Source organism: Mastomys coucha, unplaced genomic scaffold (assembly GCF_008632895.1).
Source record: "Mastomys coucha isolate ucsf_1 unplaced genomic scaffold, UCSF_Mcou_1 pScaffold6, whole genome shotgun sequence".
Taxonomy (NCBI): domain Eukaryota; kingdom Metazoa; phylum Chordata; class Mammalia; order Rodentia; family Muridae; genus Mastomys; species Mastomys coucha.
In genome coordinates this window covers 113,478,722-113,501,188 of record NW_022196912.1, presented here as the reverse complement: position 1 = coordinate 113,501,188, position 22,467 = coordinate 113,478,722, and the positions used below count along the sequence as shown (strand labels likewise).

Below are 22,467 nucleotides of genomic sequence, written 5' to 3'. Positions count from 1 at the left end.
ATCTCTCGGGCCTCCATTCTCATACCTAGAAAGTCTGGTAACTGTAGATACATGGTGTCTGTTTCTAAGGTGTAAGACTGGGGTTCTAAAGATGAAGCGACAGGGAATGTTCACTGGCGATCTCATTGCATTTCAGTGAGGTAATGTTGGCTGCTGTCTTGGCATGTGATTTATATCGTGGCTCACCCAGGGAGCAAGTGGGGACAGCCTTGAGTTCGCAGACTTTAAGGTCTTCAGTATGATTGACGCAGAGGCTGAGGGTAGACCCATTTACAATGGTTGGTTGCCTTTGAGATCTAATGGCTGGAGAAGACACCAGGAGCAGAGGGCCCATTGTTCCAGTGGGAATGGAATGCTTGGTGCTTAGTGCTCGTTGGCCCCACTCTTAGGACAGCCCCTCCCCTCCTTTCCTTCTCTCTCCTCCTTCCTTATGCACCCCTTTATTCTTTTCCTCACATCCCTTACACCTCCTCAAAATGTCTTGTTAGTACTGTCTTCTCTCCAAAGATAGGTGTCAGTCCCCGGTTGGTCTTTGTCTCTGTGTCTCTGTCTCTGTCTCTATGTGTGTCAGAAGGGGTGGGGAGGAGGGAGGGAGACCAACCGTGTAATAATGGAGAAGAGAGCTGGGCATTGAACATGGCTTTGCCGTGTGAAAACATTAGTATCAAATTCAGCCTGTGCTTTTCCTCCTGTTGGCCTTCTTTCCATCTCTTCAGGTCTCAGACCACAGAACCTAGAGAAAACTGTCACACACCCAAGCAACCACGCAGCAGCCCCTTGCTGTGGCTTCTACCCTGCAGGGAAGACAGGTAGACAGCGTTGTCTGTTCTCTGTTGTAAGGGATTGGCAGAGAGTAGCAGTGAGCCAATCAGAGAAATAGCTGCAGTTGTCCTTTTAGCTTCTGAGGGTCTACACTGTCGATTTCAGGACAGCAAAACTTCTCCATGACTGGCCTAATTTAGCTTTAGTGCTTTTAGCTGAATTCTAACTTAGATCTTGCCACAGTGGACCTGCATGTCTGCGCTCTGCCAGTGGCCATGGGTGAGCAGTGTGCTGTGTATCCTGCATAAGCTTGGAACCCAGGCTGCCTCCAGTTAGGTAGGCTCCCGGGTGAGCTTCACTTGGAGTGAGTGAAAGCTATAATGTGAGATATAAACTAATAGAGTTTGTATTTTTTTTTACCAATATTTATTTATTTATTGGAGAAAAGATGTGCCCAAGCTGGTCTTAAACTTGTGTAACTAAGGATGAACCTTCTCATTCTCCTTCCTTAGACATGTATGCCACATTCCTGGCTTTATGGTGATGCAGAACCCTTGACCATGGGTGATGTGTGCCTGGTTAGGATGGAATGGAGTAAGAGGAGACTCGAGGAGAAGGGCAAGGGGTGGTAGACATGGTAACTCATTCCCCTGAGCTTGTGCTTACAGTTCCAGTGGGAGTCAACGTGTTGTTCTTATTGTGCAACTGGACATGTATGCACGCGGATGCATAGCTCAGTAGAGTAGGGAACTTGGGTGCTGGACTGAACTTGACACAGTACCCTCTGGCTTGAGGTAGCCACTCTCTGTGGATATACTCCTGGAAGACTGGAACTTCTCTGATTCTGTCAATGCCTTGAGACCTACTCAAGACCCCTGTCCTGGGCTTTGAAGCTGAAGACATTTTCCTTTCTGATAGAGAAGGCATACAGAGATTCAATGCAGAATAAACACTGAGAAGCATAGACTGGGGCCAGCCCTTCCTCCTGCTGGCAGTGGGACCCTGTGCAGGTCCCATACACCATGAGGAAATCCCATCCTGCCTCCTGCTCATCTCTTTGTGTAGGAGTGGGAAACCTTCTCGTGGGAGTCCTGCCTGTCAGTCTGCTTCTCATCTGGTGGGTCCCCAGAGAGGGAGGAGGAGGAAGCTCTTCAGGCGGATAGTGAATGAAGAGCTGGGAAAGATGGGAATGCCTCTCTTCACGAAGCTCAGGCTTGCACGACAGGATAAAAATATCTCCTGCAATCTGCAACACCGGATCCTTTTGAAATCTTGAAGAAGTGGTTTAAAAACAAAACAAAAAAAATACCACTCATATTGAGTGTACGCAAGCAATTCCTCAGAGTCTTTGAGGACATTGGTTAGCTCTTCAAAATATTCATTATAAATCAGATTCTTTTCTTGATTCAACCTAAATTTAAGTGTCAATGAGAACCAGACTTGAATATAGCAGTGAATGAGGCACAGAATGCTTGGCCTCTTGGTGAAATGGGAGTGAGGGGCAGGGAGATAGGATGCTGAACAAAATAATCTGTCATCTTCAGGTGCTGTGGAAAAAAGGAGGTAGAGGTGGGGTGCAGGAGGTATGGGGGGGGGCTGTACTAGAGAACAAAGGGGCAGATGTGGCTTCCCACATCTGAAGTCAAGAGTAGTAGTAGGTGGGTGTTCAGAGTAGAGGTTCTTCAGGTAGAGGGGGCAGCAACTGTGATGTAGCCCCATCTAGGAAAAGCAAGGAGGGTTGGGGAAGTGGCCCAGAGCAATCAAGAGAACTAGATCGGGACAAGATAGAGAGTAGTAGACTCTCTGGTAGGTAAGGAGGCTGCCTGGAGGGTGAACAGGCTGGTGTGAATTTTTGAAGGATATGTTATCTCATGATGAAGCCATTCTACAGGGATAGTTTTGTTCTTTGCCATGGGCAAAGCCTATCACACGGAAGGAGACAAATGCCTGGCATCATAGGATGCTCCGGGTTTCGTTTCCAGAGTGTGGCCCAATGGCCAACGGCATTTGTATCCCCTGCCACTTGTTAGAGTGGTGTCTGCTTTGCCTGAGTCCTGTTGAAACAGAACCTGCCTCTCCCAGAACCTGTGGGTGATCCATGGGCTCGTGGCTATCTAAGAAGTGCTGGGCTAGAGTCATCTGGGGCTTTTGGGCATCAGAAACCCTAGGGTATGCCTGAAGTTTGCGCACGTATGATCTGGGCTAGCTCCACCATTTTCCCTGTGAGTAGGTTAGTGTGATGTTCACAGTCTCTGCTCAGCCTGACTCTTCTGTTTTTCTAAGGGAGTGACTTCCAACACCACCTTACCTATCCATCAAAGCAGTCTGTCCTGGAGTTGTGTGGACAGGAAGGTGCATCAAGGAGCTGATATTCTGGGCTCTGTGGGATCCTCTTTCAGTGTACTCAGAAGAGATTCCCTTCCCTCTAGCAGAGTGTTAGAGATACACAAAGTCTGACCCTTAATTGTCCTGCCTTCTCTGTACACACGTCCCACAGTAACCCACCCTCTACAGTGGGTTTATGTCTTGAACTGCATACTTGGGCATTCCCCTGAATAAATGCTCATCATCTTGTGCTAAATGTTTTATGGGCCCAGTAGTAGGAAAGCTGGTTGCCTTTGAGGACATGTGAAAGTGTTGGCTATCACAATAAATAGGAGGATTCTGTGGAGCAGACTGGTCCACGCTAGGTTCAGTCATCATCTCCTTACCTTATCCTGCCCAGAAGAAATGCACAGCTCCGTGGTCTGGCTACAGAGCCTGGAGTCTTACAGTTCTAATTCTGACTCAACTGTTATTAACACCTGAGGAATTTGGGTCTACAAATCACTACACTGCTTACTGATAAAATGAAATTATGATATTTTTCTTATTTCACAGTTAGGTTGCTGCAGCTTCATTATCTAAATACTTTTAAATGTGTGATCTCTGAGCTTACATCACTTATAGACTGGCACAGCCTTGTGTGGGGGTGTGTGGATGTATGCATGTGGGCGTTCATGTGAATGAACATGGGGGTGTGTGCGCCACTGTGCTCATGGAGGGGTCAGAGGGCAGCCTTAGGTGTCTGTTATACTACGCATGGAATACTTGGAGCAGAGACACCAGCAAGGCATTAGTCTTTCCTTGCCGTTTCTGAGTTAGCCATATACAACCCTTTATATGTGTTACGTCAGCCGCATGACCTAAATAAAGTTAGAGTTCATACCTTTCAGACCGTGTTTAGAGTTCCCCCTTACAGTAAAGTTAAGACAAGGTAATGTGTGGTTTATAATCCAATAGAAAGGCCATTTCAGCCAAGCGTTCGCTTCACTCTTGAGTGATTATTGTACCTTGGTTTCTAGATGTGGTCAAATTCTCAAATTTCTCTAGTGTTTCCTGGCTTGCTAAGGACTGTCAGAGAAGGCAGTCCTCGTTTGTCACTGCCACTTTCTATCCACGGTGCAACTTGATAGTTCTTTCTCTTGCCCAGCAGGTCCTTACATTACCACCCTGGAATTCCACATGAGCTGGCTATGGTCTAGTGTGCTTCAGATCCTCACCATTGTGCTTTGAGGGTGACTTTCTGGGGTCACCTCACTGGCTGCTGTATCAGTTGCTTCCCATGCCGCTTAAGGCAGATAGGTTGGGGACAGTGGTTGATGCGGTGGCCTAGAGCCTAGCAGACACTGCTATCAGAACAGTAACACTATTGGCCATACTTTGTGAGACTGCAGAGAAAAGATCTGGCTGTCACAACCCAGCAGGGCTAAAACCCCATCAGGAGGTAATTCATGTATCACACATCTCCCCACACCTGTTGTCATTCACTGCCTGAGATGGAGATCATTCTAGATCTCAGATGCTGCTATCCTGGCGAAGATGTATGTGCTTTGCCACAGGTTCGTCTGTCTGCCTCAGGAGCTCTTAGAGAACTTTGGATGCTGGATCCAAGAGAGGGGCTCTGGGTCAGTAGTTGAATTAATTGGGGTCAGAGAAGTTGCATGGGCTACAGATGCTGTTAGAGGAAGTGTGCTTGGTAGGAGTAGGTTCTCATGTGTCATCTTAGGGAAATGCCAAACCAGAAAGAGGCTCTCTGAAGCCTCAGCTCCCAGACTTCCTCCAGGCCTGAGGTTCTGGATTGTTTAAGATGTAGGATGGGGTCAAGGAGAGGAGTGGAGTAACAGTGGTGACTAGATGGGACTGAAGCAGATGTGCCGGCCTTCTTGTGTAGAGCCATGGTCTTGGAATTATTCTCTTCTGTGTCCTTCAGTGATGAGCTCATGCCCTTGTTCACTGAGCTGATGGAGGTGTTTGCCCACTGAGAACCTCGGCCAGGTCAGAAAACCAAAGCCCCTTCTCACCAATGTGGTGGTCAGGTTGCTCGGCTCTGTCACAAGTCCACATTCACTTCCTGTTCCCCAAGCATGGGAAGCAAAGTGCTCAGTATTTGGACTCTTTTGTGGTGACGTCGCCAGCTTGCACTTAAGGTGGTTTGGGTCTTGGACATGTGGCTTGGTGAGTGAGCCAGCATAATACCATAGAGTTTGTTCTTATGCGAGTCAGTGCCCTCTGCGAGCACGGAAATGGATTAGCCGCGCACACGACCACACTCTTTTGTGTGGTCTCTGACGGAATGACCCAGTTAGAGGCCTGGACTGGGGACAGATGGGCAGGGCTGATGAGCTCTGACAGGGATCCTTCCTGGTTCTGTTACAGGGGTTCCTCCCATCCCTCTCTGGGTGCGCACAACTGGCAGAACCAGGGGGAGAGTCCCTGCGGTGGGCTTGGCTTTGCTCATTTCCTTTGTGACTATTCAGATAAACAGAAAGAAGCAAGCAGCAGATCCGATGGGTGTGATAGGAGAGATGATTGATTTCACAGCGTTGCTGGTCGGTTTGGAGGCAGCCATTGTGAGTGGCCCTGCAGCTTTTCATCCATGTTCACCAAACTTGAACATTTTTTTTTTTAAAGAAAATCTCTTCTTTGTGAATACACTCAGTGTGGCCAGAGCTGTCATCCCTCCCTTAGCGGTGATGAAGAGAACCGTTGAGTTCTCTGTCCAGTAGCCAGGCTGCCAGGGGAGGCCAGCCCCTGACTTCCTCGTGTAATTGTCTCACACATGGGGAAGTGGTTCGATCTATAAAACGTGTGGTTGCTACGAACGACTGTTGTTGGTAAGGAGAGCTGGAAGCATTCTCTTTTCTAGATTACCTTTCAAATATTCAAATCCATGCACCAGCAGCATATGGCTAGAATCCCCCCCCCTCCACTCAGATGTCTTCCACTGTGCTTCAGTGAGTTCCAAAACCACATCAGGTTTGCATTTTGAAAATGCCAACTGTATACTCACTGAATGTGAGAGATGAAGAAATCGTTCATAATTTTTTTAAAAGAAATGGTGTTCTGCATTCAGATAGAAACCAGCTGTATGTATTTCTTTCTCTTCTTTCTATATTTTTTTTAGCCTAGTAGTTCATTTACATCTTGATATTGTTGAATAAATAATGTTACTGAGGGGTTCTTAGCTAATTTTTAATAAGGCAGGCCATGGCTGGATCTGCCACGCCCTCTCAACCTACTCAAATATTGTTCTAGAAATACAACTCCATTTGCTGCCTGCCTGCCTGCCTTCCTAACTTCCTTTCTTTTTTTTTTAAAGATTTATTTATTATTGTAAGTAATTACACTGTAGCTGTCTTCAGACACACCAGAAGAAGGCGCCAGATCTCATTACGGGTGGTTGTGAGCCACCATGTGGTTGCTGGGATCTGAACTCAGGACCTTCGGAAGAGCAGTCAGTGCTCTTACCCATTAAGCCATCTCTCCAGCCCCCTTCCTTCCTTTCTTTTGGAGGGATTTGAGACAGGGTTTTCTCTGTGTAGCTCTGGCTGTCCTGGAACTCACTATGTAGGCCAGGCTGGCCTCAAACTCACAGACATTCACCTGCCTCTACCTCCCGAGTGCTGGGATTGAAAGCATATGCCACCACAACCTGACTGCAACTTCATTTTCTTGCCGCTGGAGGCTGAGCTTAGTTTGTGGGTGTTCTTTCTCCTTTTGTTTCTTGCTGGTTGTATTGATTGCTTTTCTTGTTCCTTGACAAAATGCCTCGGGAAAGTTAAGGATTTGAGGATACAGTCCATTATTCTGGGGAGGCATGACAACAGGCTCAGGTCTTACTGTGGTGGCAGCAGTGTGAAGCATCTGGTCACATCGCATCCAGTCAGCAGGCAGTGGTGAATGCTGCTGCTCAGCTTGCTCGCTCCTCCCCGTTCAGTCTGAGACCCCATTTTAGTGAGTCTGGGACCCTAGCCCATGGGGTGGGACCTCCCTCATTCTGGATAGGTGATTCTTTTTTCAGATAAACCTTTCTAGAAATGCCCTCATAGCTGTGTATCCAGATGTGTGTTTCCGTGGTGATTCTAAATCCCATCAAACTGACAACGAAGACCGACCATCATGCTGGGTAGATTGCTGAGCATTTTAGGAGGAATAAAAGGAGGCTTTTACCGGATGAGTTTTCCTAAGGTTCAGAGGAAGTGAGCCTCAATGTGTCTATTTAGAATGACCTCGGGCAGTACCGACACCACACCATAATGTAACCTTGACTGAAGCTGAACCAGGCAAGGGTCTCATCAGGTCACTGGTAGCTCAGAGGGCTTCCTGGACCTGGGGATGCCCTCTCATGAGGCACTACCTTCCTCAGGGCCCCACTCCAGAGATCATGCCTTTTCATATTGTTGATACACTGTCTTCGTATCTAAGTCATTGCCTATTGTAAAATGCAGCGGTCTTGGGTACTGCTGAAGACAGAGGCCTGTTAAGAAATCAGGGACACTCATTTCTGAGAGTCCTTAGCAGGATGTGTTCCCAGGCAATGGGACACATTTTAAGGACAGCACTGAGGTACATTAGGGCAGTTGAGAATAATGCAAAACTTTGCTATGTTTTAAAACGTGGCCCTTCTAACACAGAGCACTGTATAGCTGCTCTCCAACCTCCTCGGACCCTAGCATGTTACTGTGTTCGTTCACCTCAGATACTTTTTTTTTTAGATTTATTATTTTATTTATTTTATATGTATGAGTACACTGTAGCTATACAGATGGCTGTGAGCTGTTGTGTGTGTGGCTGCTGGGAATTGAACTCAGGACCTCTGCCAGCCCACTTGCTCTCTCTGGCTCTGCTCGATCTGGCGTAATTTACTGTAGCTGTCTTCAGACGCACCAGAAGAGGGTGTCAGATCTCATTATGGGTGGTTGTGAGCCACCATGTGGTTGCTGGGATCTGAACTCAGGACCTTGGGAAGAGCAGTCAGTGCTCTTACCCACTGAGCCATCTCGCCAGCCCCCACTTCAGATACTTTTTAAGATGTATCTTTATTTTATGTGTATGAGTGTTGTACCTGCATATATGTTTGTGAACCCATGCACACGCCTAACCCTGGAAGAGGCTAGAAGAGGACATCAGATCTCCTGAACCTCGAGGTATAGACAGTGGTGAGCCGCCACCTGGATGCTAAGAACCAAGCCTAGGAGCCTCGGCAAGAGCAGCAGGAGCTCTTAACATTGGAGCCATCTTGCCAGACTCTGCCTCAAATATTTTTAAAAAGTAAAAACATGGGCTGGGTGGGGGGAGCACATACCTTTAATCCGTGCACTCAGGAGGTAGAAGCAGGCAGATCTCTGTGAGTTTGAAGCCAGCCTGGTCTACAGAGTGAATTCCAGAGTAGCCAGGGCTACATAGTGAGACCTGTCTCGAAAAAAAAAAAAAAAAAAAAAAAAACAACCAAGCAAACAAACAAACAAAGCCACATGGAAAGACGTAATGAGCAATCCTTGCAGCATCTGCCCTGCTCTCATTGCTGCTCCTGCCCCATGGAACCCCGCCTCCTGACTCTGGTGCTTATTGTCTCTGTTCATAGACTTTCACTTGTTTGTTTCCAGACAATCTGCTGTAGTCCAGACTGGCCTTGAACTCACTGTGTGGTTGAAGATGAGTTTGAATTTCTGATCTTTCCATCTCTGTCTCTCCAGTGCTGGGATTCCAGGTGGACATCACCATGCCTAGCTTATGGAATGCTGAGAATGAATCCGGGGCATTTTACAGGCTAGGCGAGTATTCTGCACACTGAGCTCCATCCCCCAGCCTTCACTTTCTGAAACACATACTTAATGCACTTCCTGCTAGTTGTCACCATGTGGCCCCTACTTTTTCTTTCTTAAGTGGCCAACTACTTGAGACAGCAGGGTGACCTAATTTCCTGTCTGATGACTGGACATGGGAGGCATGGGGACAGCCTCTGGGTTATGCCTTGAAGAGGAAGGAACAAGTTGTTGGCATTCTCTTTCTATCTTGCTTTTGATGAGACTGAGGACCGGCTCCCTGTCATATTAGAGGTGAATCAGAGCAAGAGGGAACCATAGAAACCAGGTTGCTCGACACAAGTTACCTGTGACCATGAAGGTCTGGGATGCAGGTTGGAGACTAGCACCATAGCAAAGCAGAAAGTCCTCGTCACCTTCATTGTGTGAGGGTCCCCACTGCCTGAGATTGCCTGGCACACAGTGGAGCTCATGTGTCAGGAGTAATTAAGCAAACAGTTTGATTTAAGCTGGGGGTATTTGGCCTCCATTAAAACATCTCCTAGGCACCTGTGGGAGACAGTACAAGCATGAAGACCTGAGTTTGATCTCCAGCACCATGTAAAGGATAGATATGGTGGCGTGTATTTCCCATCACTAGAGAGAGGAGACAAGAGGATCCCTAGAGCATGGCTGCCATCCAGTCTAACCAAATCAGCAAACCCCCAGATCCCAGTGAGAGTCCTTTTCTCAAACAATTAAGATGGAGCCTTTGGCCAGACCCCCTGGAGCTCCTGGGGACTGGACCACCAACTAAAGAGTGCACATGGAGGGACCCAAGGCTCCGGCCACATATGTGGCAGAGGATGGCCTTGTTGGACATCAGTAGGAGGAGCAGCCCTTGGGCCTGAGGGGGTTTGATGCCCCAGTGAGGGGAGTGCCAGGGTGGGAAGGTGAGAGTGGGTGGATAGGTGGAGGAGCACCCTCATAGAGCACCCCCAGCCTCTATGAAGGATAGGGAATTCCAGAGGAGAGACCTGGAAAGGGGATAACATTTGAAATGTAAATAAAGAAAATAGCCAATAAAAGAAAAAAAAGAAAAAGAAAAAAAAAAAGATAGAGCCTTTAATCCCAGGCCTTGGGAGGCAGAGACAAGTGGATCTCTGAATTCAAGGACAGCCTGGTCTACAAATTGAGTTTGAGGATAGCCAGGGCTGCACAGAGAAACCCTGTCTTAGTAAACAAAAACAACAACAGAAAAGAACAACAATAAAATGAACAAACCAAAGAACGATGACAAAAAACCCACACAAGAAGGACATCTGAGACTGACCTCAATAGGACAAATACACATGTGCATGTGTACCTGCACTCATATCCGCACACACGCAAAATCCCATTCACAAAGGCTTCAAAAACAGAGAGAGAGAGAGAGAGAGAGAGAGAGAGAGAGAGAGTCCTCAAATATTCTAACACAGTTGGTTTGCATTGTGAGCTTGCCATTGCCTGGCACTGCCATAGGTCGCCTTCATAGTGAAAAGAAGTGGCCAGAGGGAGCAATGTGACCTCTCGTGTTTCCTCCCATGCAGCAGCCGGAGCCTTAGCTGTGAGATTTCTGTGAACCACCAAACAAGAGGAAAGAGGAAAGACATAAATGACTTGAGAGTCTGTGTATTTTACTGTGACTAAGTTTAAGTTTTTGTGACAGTTTTCACAACCTCAGAAATAAAAATTAGATGTACTAGATCCCTCAAAAGCAGCTCTCAGTGTGGGTTTGCCTATGAGCCAATTCACCAGAAATCCACTTTCACTTCGAGTGGTTTTTGCTTTCATTGTTACTGGTCTAGGAGGAAAAAAAATGAATTTAGCTTAAGAATTAAAACTAAGTGTAAACTGAAATGTATTAACAGCCTGGTGTTCCCACAAACAAATGCCAAAGAGGTGAGGGAAGAAAAAAATATCAAAGACGTTGGCAGGTAGAGAGCACTCAAAAGGTTTAAAAGGGTAGGCCAATCTCACATTAAGAGGCTGGCTTTAAACTAATGACCCATAGTTAGCAGCAGCCAAAAATCTGCACAGAATGCTTAGAGACACTTCTCAGGCCTAGATTCATATCTCTGCCCCTCCCCCAGACAAAATTCTAATCAGCTCCATTATTTGGTTTCTCAGCCCCTGGCGTATCAGATATGAATCAGAACAGGAGAGAACCATGGGAGCCAGGCCACTCTCCACAGTGACAAGGGCATCTGAGGTCCTGGTGGCCATCAAGGAAAGAGAGAAGGCCTGAGGGAAAGACAGTGCAAAGGAGAAGGGTTTAGGAGTCACCTTGTTGGGTCGCACCCACACTCCATGCTATTGTATGGGAGCATCTCTGACTCCATCAGTGTGGGGAGGTTCGTGACCCAGCCAAGTCCTGAGTATTTGTTTTTTTTGGTTTTTTGTTTGTTTGTTTGTTTGTTTGTTTTTGTTTTTTCGAGACAGAGTTTCTCTGTGTAGCCCTAGCTGTCCTGGAACTCATTCTGTAGACCAGGCTAGCCTCGAACTCAGAAAATCCGCCTGCCTCTGCCTCCCAAGTGCTGGGATTAAAGGCGTGAGCCACCACCGCCCGGCTGTCCTGAGTATTTGTAACAGGCTGACTCCAGAGCCTGATTCCTGATTTTTTTTTTCTGCAGTCTGTAAAGTATTGTCATGGAAGATCCAATACCTGACCTTGATTGGGGTATCCTTGTGAGGATACCAGGTTTCCCTACAAGCATTCCTCCCAGAATATTACCCATAATCACTGCTCTGCTGTTTCAAGGACCAACTGACCCGCTGCCCTGAAGAACCATTGCCACCCAAAGACGGCATAGCCAAATCCAGTTTAGTTAATGCCCAGGACAGCATTAACAGTCCTAAACAGTATTAAACAGTATCGAACAGTAGGAAGAGGAAGTGAACAACCCCATGTCATGAGGAAATGAGCTTTTCCTGATCTGGTGGCCATGAGTATGGAAAAGACAACCAAGGATGTCCCTGTCACTCCCAGGATGGAGACATATCTGCAGAACGTATGAAGAAGGGATACACTCAGAATATAGAGAGGACTCCCCAGACTCAGCAGGCAATATAAACAGTCTGATTCAAAAATGAGGCTAGCCGGGCGGTGGTGGCCAGCCGGGCAGTGGTGGCACACGCCTCTTATCCCAGTGCTTGGGAGGCAGAGGTAGGCAGGTTTCTGAGCTCAAGGCCAGTGTGGTCTACATAATGAGTTCCAGGACAGCCAGGGCTTCACAGAGAAACCCTGTCTCAATAAAATAAAATAAAATAAAATAAAATAAAATAAAATAAAATAAAATATTGGGCTGGAGAGATGGCTCAGCGGTTAAGAGCACTGACTGCTCTTCCTAAGGTCCTGAGTTCAATCCCCAGCAACAACATGGTGGCTCATAACCATCTGTAATAGAGTCTGATGCCCTCTTCTGGTGTGTCCTCCTACACATAAAATAAATAAATAAATCTTTAAAAAAAATGGGACTAGTGGTTAGTAAGATGATCAGTGGGGAAAGACATCTGCCAGCAAGCCCGATGAACTGAGTTCAATTCCCCTGGTCTACATGGCTCCCACAACTCCCACCAACTGCCCTCTGACCTGTACAGGTGGGCCAAGGTATGCACACACAAATACATACACACAATACATACATGTAAAAATATGGACTTAGCACATGCATAGACATTTTTATCAAAGACAAAGTAGCCAATAAACATGTGAAAAGGCACAAACAGGGAAATGTAAATGAAAACTGAGTACTACCTCCTCTCAATAGGATGACTACTATCAATGAAACAAAAGAAAACATGTCCAGGGAACAGATAATACCAAACACTGGTGAGGGTGTGGGCAAATTGGAGGCCTTATGCATTGCTTGTGGTGATATAAATGGTACAGCTGTCATGTAAAACATGAGAGTGATTGTTTAAAAAAAAAATTACTGGGCAGTGGTGGTGCACACCTTTAATCCCAGCACTTGGGAGGCAGAGGCAGGCGGATCTCTTGAGTTCGAGGCCAGCGGCGTGGTCTACAGAAAGAGTTCCAGGACAACCAGGGCTACACAGAGAAACCCTGTCTTGAAAAACAAAAACAAAAAACAAACAAACAAAAAAATTAAAACTAGATTTACTGCATCAGCTTCACTTCTGGTGTATACCCCAAAGACCTGAGATATTCACACAGCCATATTCATAACAGCATGGTTCATAATAGTGAAAATATAGAAGCAACCTCAATGTCTAATGACTTAGCAAGCAAAATGCGGTACATCCATATGAGGGCATATTACTCAGTCGTAAAAAGTATGAAGTCTACGGCACCGTCTACAACAGTGGTTCTCAACCTATGGGTCGAGACCCCTTTGGGGTCTGAATGACCCTTTTCACAGGGACCACAAATCAGATATCCTTTATATCAGATATTTATATAGAAAAATGACAGTTATGAAGTAACAATGAGATAATATATAGTTGAGGCTCACCACACTACAAGGAACTGGTCTACAATATAAGCCTAGGATATTAGATTCCCTTTGAGAGCTTGACCAAGTCATTGCTGTGGCTCCTTGTTCACCCTCCATTCGGCTTCACAGTCCCAGTGGTCCACAAGGCCCTCTCTGATGACTGGCGTTTGTCCTGAGACTGGACTTTCTAGGTAAGAAGTTGAGAGCGGACAGGCTGGTCTGCTTGGTCGGGCGTGCTGAATTCAGCTGATGGCTGAGACCTATTCCCCAGCCCTTAGATGAAGTAAGGGCAAAGAAGGGTTGACCCTCAACCACCAGCCCCAAGTAACCGCAAACCCTTTAACCTGACACTTGCTATCTCTCCTCCCCTGAGTAGGGTTACTGTGGTTATAAGGTAAACAGCCACCCAGGCAATGCATGGCCGTGGGGAGAGCACAGGTCAGAGAAGACCTACCTAGTTCATGAGACTCTGTCATGGTCACATATGGTGACCCAGGTGAGGTGATGTTAGAGGAATGGAAGCAGCCCTCCATGGAGGTCAGAGGACAGTTCTCAGGAGTTCATTTGTGACTTCTGCCTTGTTTCAGGACAGGATCTCTCTGATTGTTCCTGTCATTTCCCATGTCCTCCTGACCGGCTGGGTTGTGAGCTTCTGGTGATTGTCCTGTCCCCTGTCTTACTGTAAGAGCGCCAGGCTTACAGATACGCACCACCCCATCTGGCTTACTCTGAGTTCTGGGGCTCAAGCTCGGGTGGCCAGGTGTGTGCAGGGAAGTGTTTTTACCCACAGAGCCATCTCCCCAGTCCCTTTCTCCTAACATCATTTTAAGAAGGCTTTTTTAAAGAGTGACATATTCCCTTAACTGGTAAGGTGTGTATATCTATTTTCTGTTTTGCTCTCGTCTTAGGGATGAGGTGATCATAGTAAACAGCCAAGAATGATTCAATTTAGGAAGGTAATGGGAAAATTTGCTCATCTTTTATGGGATCATTTTACCATAATCCCCGCCGATAAAGTAGTGGTTTCTTTCGAACATTGCCAGTTCAGGGTCACAGAGCTGCGCTCCTAAAGCCTCCAATTGATTGTTTAGTGGGGAAATGGTATTCAAGTGAGGCACATCAGCATGCAAATCTAAAATGTGGCCATTTTCATCTAGATTGAATATTATTAACTAGCCCAAGGGATAGGATGTAATTAAGATTTTCAACAGCTTATTTTTGTCTACCGTGATGAGAATAACCCCAATATTTAAAGCAACTGGCCCATTTGAATAATAGGAAGGCGGTTCAATGCCCATTTTGACTTCTAGGTATAATGAGAGTGTTTGGCTTTTTCTCCATGTGTCTGAGCATCAATAAGGGCAGGGATCTGAACCTGAAACACAGGAGGGATGGTACAGTTTCAGGGCCATCCCAGTCTGTTGTTTTGGGTGACCAGGTTCCAGCTCCTCACTCTTATCATGAATTCTTATACCTTCTGATATGGGTTCAAGAGCGAAGACCCACTAGAATGAATGAAGTCATCGCTGAGAGTTTCAGCTTTTGCCTAATTAAAATGATGGGGCTTAGAGCCTGTGTGCACATATTAGGTTGGGCAGGAGTATAACTCTTAGTTTGGATCTACTGCAGAAAGTTTGCAAGGTCTCGGGGTCTGGGGATGTAGCTCGGTGGGAGACAGCTTGCTTGGTGTTCACGAGGCCCTGGGACAGTCCCTGGTACTTGTGGGGAAAGATGAACAGGAAGTTTTTAAGATCTGCCTCCACCTGTCACAGAGCTGATCAGGAGGGCAGATCTGATGACATCTCTATTCCTGCCTTGGTCACCATTTTTAGGTGACACAAGAGGCTCGCCCATGTCATTGTAAAGGGAAGAGAAAGTTCTCCTTCCCTCCCAGGAAAGATCCGCTGCAGAGCAGCATCACCTTCAGCAGGCACCCAGAAGGCTGGGTCGGTACCACAGCTCATTTCAGCCATTCGTATTTCCAGGTGTGCCATATGTGTTTAGTACATCATTTGATAATACTAAAAAAATATATTAAAGCAGTGTGAGACGACAGGAGAAAGAAGATGAATGTTAGCATTCCCCTGGGGTTCATGGGTGAAGGAATTAACACAGCGTGGCACTCTACCCTAGCTGTGTTTGTTTCCATGGCAACAGCTACGTACATGTTTCAGACTATCTACAGTGACACAGTTGCAGAAATAGTAGCTTGCAGGTTTCTGATATCGCATCAGCGGACAGGCGGCACACACTATATTAAGTAAGTGTAAAAGAATTTAAAATCTAGGGGTGGATTCAGACGTGTAGAGCTCAGCTGAGCAGTGTTCAGGGGTTATGGCTTTTCCCTTTTGCATGACAGCAAAGTTGAAAGTTGCAAGCTTCCAGTCAAACAATTGCCCTTGCTTGGGTAAATATCAAAGGAAACAAATGTGAGTTACAGAGGTAAGAAAAGGGCTTGGGTGGCTGTCATAGGGGGATGCGGACAGTGAAGCCAGTATTTTGGAGGGGTAATAATGGTAGGATAAGAATGGAAGGCTTGTTTGAAAATAGCTGAGCCTTTAAGCAGATCTGATGTACAACAGAATTTTTAGCAGCTGCTGAGTTTACAGCAACTGAGGTCTTTGAATGTCTGGCTGTGGAAATTGCTTTTATATAAAAATGATCAGGTGGGGAGCCTGAAGGCTAATTAGGGGTGCAGTTAAAGAAGGGTTGGGGCTCCATTGTCTTGTCAGAGTGCTTATATAAAATATCCCTGTTCTTCTCTGGATGACCTGGGTTTATCTTTGACATTGCCTGTTACTTTTTAGTCTTCCTTGCTGGTCTCTGTTTATATTATGCCGCCACATTGTAGCCTGAGATGACTTCAGTAGTGGCTAGAGAGCAGCCAAGCAGAGAGGATAGACTGTGTGAGCTTGCTACTCTGGGACCAAATTGTACAGTAATTTAGGAGGAGTGTTGGAATGGCCATCTATTTACATTGCCGGAAACCTACTTTTGAATAGCAGCCCAGGTGTTAGGTTAATGGATTTCAATGTGTACGTTATGGTTACAGGAGCTTTCAAGTATGTTATAGCTAATTTATACTGAGTTTTTGATGTCAAAATATTTTCCTCTGTGCTCGTTATTCTGCTTAAACTTACATTTACCTTATACTCTAGTTTTATTAATCTTGCACCAGTGGAGAGAAAGCAAAACAAAACAGTCATGTGAGATAATCTAGTCATTTGAAGGTTAGTTTTCTGACCTTAGGAAAGCTTTTACAAAATGTGATGTATTGATGCTTTGGGTCTATATGAGACTTTTTTTTTTTTTTAAATGTGCACAGGAGATGATCTACAGCTCCTACTGCATATTATCCCTCATAGTAATTATTTGAATAGATGTTAGAGACCACCTCTGGGGGACTCTGAGCTGCTGAACACCTGGGCATGTGGAGAGCTGGAACAGTTTTTGAATTATAAACTAGGGATTTGAAGCCTTGCGTAAGCAACACCCCAGTGGGTAGATAGGTCCTGCCTTCTTCTGGTCCTGAGTGGAATGAGTGCTAAAGCTATGCAGGCACATGCAGTCAGTCTCAGCAGCTCTAGGTGGGAAGGGACGTTTTCGTCTTTCATGGGGAAGCTTACCCATGGTGGCTCACAGCAAAGGCAGGTTGGTTCTTGTAGGAGCCTTCTGCCCACTCCAGTTCTCTCTGCAGTTGAGGCATTAGATGCCAGCCTGGCTTTGGAGCCCATAGAGGCTGCCTTCCCTGGCAGGGGTTTTTGTGATCGGTGGAGGGCACTGCCACTAGAGGGACTGAATGCCATTGGTCTGATTGTTCACGTGAGATTCGGCCTCATGTAGGTAGGAAGGATCCTGGAAATTTTGGGCTCATTCACGGGGACTTGGTTGCAAATGAACAGTCTCAGAGAACAATTCAGGATGGCCTGCTCCACTTTTGTGGAGGGGATAGAGTGGACCCATCTAGCATTCAGCAAGTTTATATATCTTTTTAATCACCTGGAAATATTTTTATGGTATACATACATATATATATATATATATATATATATCATGGATATATATACATATATATGTGTGTGTGTATGTGTGTGTGTATATATATACATATACATATATGTATGTATATGTATATATATATGAGATCCATGTTGCTTTTGTTCTAACTCTTTCATAAGAATAAAGAGACACAAGCCAGGCATAGTGTAATCCTGGCTTCAGCTCACTGGTTCTCAGCGGAATCAGAAGGGCCAGGTCATCCTGAGTTACACAGTGAGTTTTGGGGATGCATTACTTTTCTCCTCATGGGTGCTGGGTATCTGACAAGAGGGAACTTAAGGGAAGGGAGATTTATTTTGGCTCATGGTTTGAGGAGGTACAGTTCGACATGGTGGGGAAGACTTGGAGGTGGTGGCTCTGCAGAGGTGAGAATCTGCAGCTGGAACTCCTCACATGCTCACATCTTCCCGAAAGAGGAAGCAGAGACCAGGTTAGAAGCCAAAATGGGCTACTGACCTCAGGCCTTTCTTCACTTCCCAATGGCCCATTTCTTCTTCCAGCTATGCCCTACCTCCTAAGGATTCTGTAACCTCAGAGAAGCGCCACCAAGTGGTGACGAAAGGTTCAAACACTGTGGGGACATTGTCCATTCAATCCCCAAGAGCATGAGACCTTCAGTTGTAGCCTTTTGGTGGTGGTGGTGGGGAGGGGGATTTGAGACAGGGTTTCTCTGTGTAACCTGGCTGGCCTGGAACTCACTTTGTAGATCTGGCTGGCCTCGAACTCATAGAGATCCAGCTGCCTCTGCCTCCCGAGTGCTGGGACTAAAGGCGTGCGCCCCCACCGCCTGGCTAGTTATAGCCTATTAAAGGCTGTGACTCCCATACTTTGTCAGATTTACTAGCGCCTAGATCAGTTTCCAACTTTCCCATTTAACCGAGTTCTTAAAACTTAAAGCTATGCTTCATGTGATCATCTCCAAATGCTTGGGCCCTTTGATCCAAGAGAACACCGTGGCCATGCCAGTCACAGCGGCAAGCATCTGGATTCATTTGTTCAAGTTCAGATAATTACAAATTCCCTACTGCCTGGCACCAGCTAAACATAGTAACAAGTGGCTGGTTGTTTTTCTTCTTTTTTGTAAAGTCCTAAAACTGTAGAGATGAAAGGCCTTCCTAGGGCAGCATTCCTCAAATGAGAGCAGAGAACAGGTTTTTTCTTTGTTTGTTTGTTTGTTTTGTTGGCTACAGTACTGAGATGCTGGGTTGCCCAGACTGACCTTGAACTCTGCTTCTGGGGTTCTAAGCAGGTATCACTATGCCAGACTCAGTGAAGGTACTGTTCCCCAGTGGCAGGGTTCATCGGAGCCCAGCTGAGAGGGTGTCTGTGGGCCTGTCTGTAGAGCCTTGAGAGGTGTGGCTTTGGGTCTCATCATGCACTACCAGTCAGTTCCTGCATCTGGATTGGCTCCCTCTGCAAACACCATCATCCGGCAATGGCGTTAGTCAACCCTTCACTGAAGCCTGGTAAACTACAAACAAAAGTGCACCGAGAGAAGTGAGCTGAGGGGGACAGCAAACAGTCTATTAGCTGTCACCTCCACGAGGACACAGCAGCTGCAGAGTTTAGTCAAGTTCAGACCCTTAAAAAGAGTGGAAAAAAAGAAAGCTCATACTTTCCAGTGCCCCAGGCACTGCTGTCCTTGCCAGCTGGGCACAGTGCCGTGGCGAAAAGAGGGCTTCGGTTTCAGAAATCCGAGACCCCGACCTTGCAAACAGGGAGGACACAAGGCTGCCACTGGGGCGGATGGTGGCATTTGGGTTGTTTCTGGACTCCTGTCTGCCCATAGTTACATCAGATATTACTGCTGTGTGAAGCCCACAACACTCAAAGAGTCAGACCTCCAGGTGAACAGGAGTGAGCTGTTTCAGAAAGGGTGTGTGTGTGTGTGTGTGTGTGTGTGTGTGTGTGTGTGTGCGCGCGCTCTTGAGTGTGTGCATGTATCAGCAGCTTTTAAGGAAAGCTTTCTATGTAAATGTAGGCTTCCTCTTTCTCAGAGTTAGCCTGTTTAGGGAATAGCACACAATTCAGGTTTCTGAGTTGGAAGCCTGATTAATCTCTCTGTCAGTTACATATGGAAATAAATTAGTAAATGGTCCATCTGGGACTAAACTACTGCAGAGGCGATAAATTATCACCATCGTATATGTCGGTGTTGCTGAAGGCTGAGCTGTGCTCTCAGGAGCTGCTGAAAGATAACTGGATACTTGGCTGTGGTCAGAGGCATAACATTTGATGGAAAAAAAAATTCTGAGGAAGGAATTTACCTTGAAATGTTTCTAGGGAGAATGGCTTGGTTGATACCAAGTTTGTTCCTCAAAACTGCTCTGTCTGCAAACATTTGAAAGGGAGAATCTTGAGGGCATATGGAAGATTTGAGTCTTGTATTTTCAAAGGCTAATGTAATACCATGTCGGTAATTAATACCCAAGGTCTCAATAAAGAGTAGAGTCTGTGCGAGATTGTGTGCTATGATCTGCACAGCAGCTTCATCTGTTTTCTTATCTCAGTTTGAACAAAGGTGAGACAGGTCAATGTCTCTCTTTTCTTTCTTTTTAAAAAAGGTCTGTTTGGTGTGTGTGAGCTTCCCAGGGTGTGCATAGGGGCCAGAGGACAACCTCTTGGGAGTCGTCTCTCTCCTTGCACCCTGTTTAGAGGCAAGCTCTCTTGTGTCTGCTGCTAATTGCTGACTGCTGATTCACTGTAGACTTCACATCTCCCTGCAGGAGTGCTGGGATTACAGATGTGTGCCTCACCACATCTGGCTCTTTTTTTTTTTTTAATGTGGTTTCTTAAGATTGAACTAGGGGTGTCAGACTTGGGGGGCAAATGCCTTACCCTAACCCTTCTGGTTCACCCTCCCACAATAATAAGAATAAGCCACCAACATCCTTCCTAACACTTCTTTTGTATAAAAATAAAAAGTGGGGTGTAGGGGATCCAGACCTTGCTCATAGTGATTTTCAGGGTTAGAAGGAAGAGTCGTAATGAGCAAGGAGGTATTCATAGTTCTTTCTGATTTCTAAAATTTTCAGTTGAAGCCTTGGTGTGGCGTTGAGCCCCATCATTGATTACTGACATCAAGAAATGAAGCCATGACACCTTCTGCTTATATCTGTGTTCTAGAAGCAAGAGCAATAACTGAACACAAATGTTCCATTTCTCCAGCTGGAGATGTTGAATACGAGTTTAGCTTTGGGTGGGCCGGATGCACACCACAGTCAACCTGAGAGGCTTTATAATGTCAAAACCAAGAAGGTGTCAGGACTTTGCCCCTTGGCAGAACCATCCTGGGCTGCAGTAGCCTCCAGATTCTTGTACCTGCCTTAACATTTTCTTTTGTGTTCCTTTTGGTGGGACCACGAGCTGTGAATCCTTGAAGCAGTTGAGTCTCTCTGGTGGAAAAATGCAGCGTAGCAAATCTAAAATGTAAAATCTGAAGACCAAGCTGGACATAGAAGTCTCTATCTCCTTCACAGGACGAGGGTTTCTAAGCATAGCCAAGGGTGCAGGCTGAGTGGCCTCTACACGGGGATTAGAAGCCGCGGTTCCCTTGCTCTTACCTCTCTGTATTTGGAGTTGACCTTGATTCACTTGATTAATAAAAAGTTCCTCATTTATCAGCCAGACATGGTTACTGAGTATCTCAAAGAAGAATCAAGGGGCTGGCGAGATGGCTCAGCGGATAAGAGCACTGACTGCTCTTCCAAAGGTCCCGAGTTCAAATCCCAGCAACCACATGGTGACTCACAACCACCCATAATGAAATCTGATGCCCTCCTCTGGTGTGTCTGAAGACAGCTACAGTGTACTTACATATAATAATAAATAAATCTTTAAAAAAAAAAAAAAGAAGAAGAATCAAGTTAGGGCATTGCCTGTGTTCTCTTGTCCCATGTAGTTTTTGTTTGTTTGTTTGTTTGTTTGAGACAGTCGCATATATCTCAGGGTAGCCTCCAACTTGACACATAGCTAAAAATGACCTTAAAACTCTGATTTTCTTGTGTCTACCTCCTTAGCTGGATTACAGGCAGGGGCCACCATGTTTGTTTTTACACATAGTGCTGGCGGTCAAACCAGAACCTCCCAGATGCCGAGCAAACACTCTATCAACTGAGCTGCCAGCATAGCGCTCGGATTCTGATATTTCAAAAAAATATTTATTTGGTGTGTGAATGTACATATAAGTGCACGCACGCACACACATTGGAAGTCAGAGAACAGCTTTCTGGAGTTTCACCTCTTCCCGACAGGGTCTTTCCTTTCTTGGGCTGTGACACACACTCTGGGCTTGGCTCGACAGCCTGAGAGCTTTTGGGCAAGTCTGCTGTCTCTGCCTCCATCTCTCAGTAGGTGTGCTGGAAGCCCAGATGCCCAACACTGCTTCCAGCTCTTTGCATAGATTCCAGTTCTTTACAATCCTTGAACTCAGGGTCCCAGACTTAAACACATCATGTTACTCTACTGAACCATCTCCCTGCCACCCACCCTGTTCTAATCTCAAGGTTCATAATTATTGTTATTGTCTTAACGAACAATCTGTCACTTCATCCTAACCCCAACTAGAGAGAGACAGGTGCCTTCCCCAGAGCCCTCTAACCAAAAAAATAAAATAAAATAAAAAAACAAAAAAACACTCTCTGGCCAGGCAGTGGTGGCACATGCCTTTAATCCCAGCACTTGGGAGGCAGAGGCAGGCAGATTTCTGAGTTCCAGGCCAGCCTGGTCTGCAGAGTGAGTTCCAGGACATCCAGAGCTGCACAGAGAAACCCTGTTTCAAACCCCACCCCCCCAAAAAACAACAACAACAAACAAAAAACAAACCCAAACCACTCTCTGGTATTTGATCCTGTGTCCTCCTGAGTGGGTAATGCATTTTAAAAGAATTCCTCCCTCTCTTCTTCCTTGCTGTCCAGTCCTTCCTAAGTGTTCTGTCTCTAATTATGTTTTAGACATGGAGTAGGGTAAGATTTTATTGTATAACGGGATTGATGCCTTTGTATGAATGGATGAATGGATGATCTAAGATCAGAGGCACGACGACGACGTACAGGCTCATGAGAACACTGGTCTCCGCCCCTCTC

General features: G+C 46.0%; 1 protein-coding gene across 3 annotated transcripts in view; it reads left to right on the top strand.

Moving 5' to 3' along the window:
• Foxn3 (forkhead box N3) overlaps window positions 1-22,467 on the top strand; it is a 382,814-nt gene that overhangs the window by 90,698 nt on the left and 269,649 nt on the right. The gene's annotated exons all lie outside the window — the stretch shown is intronic.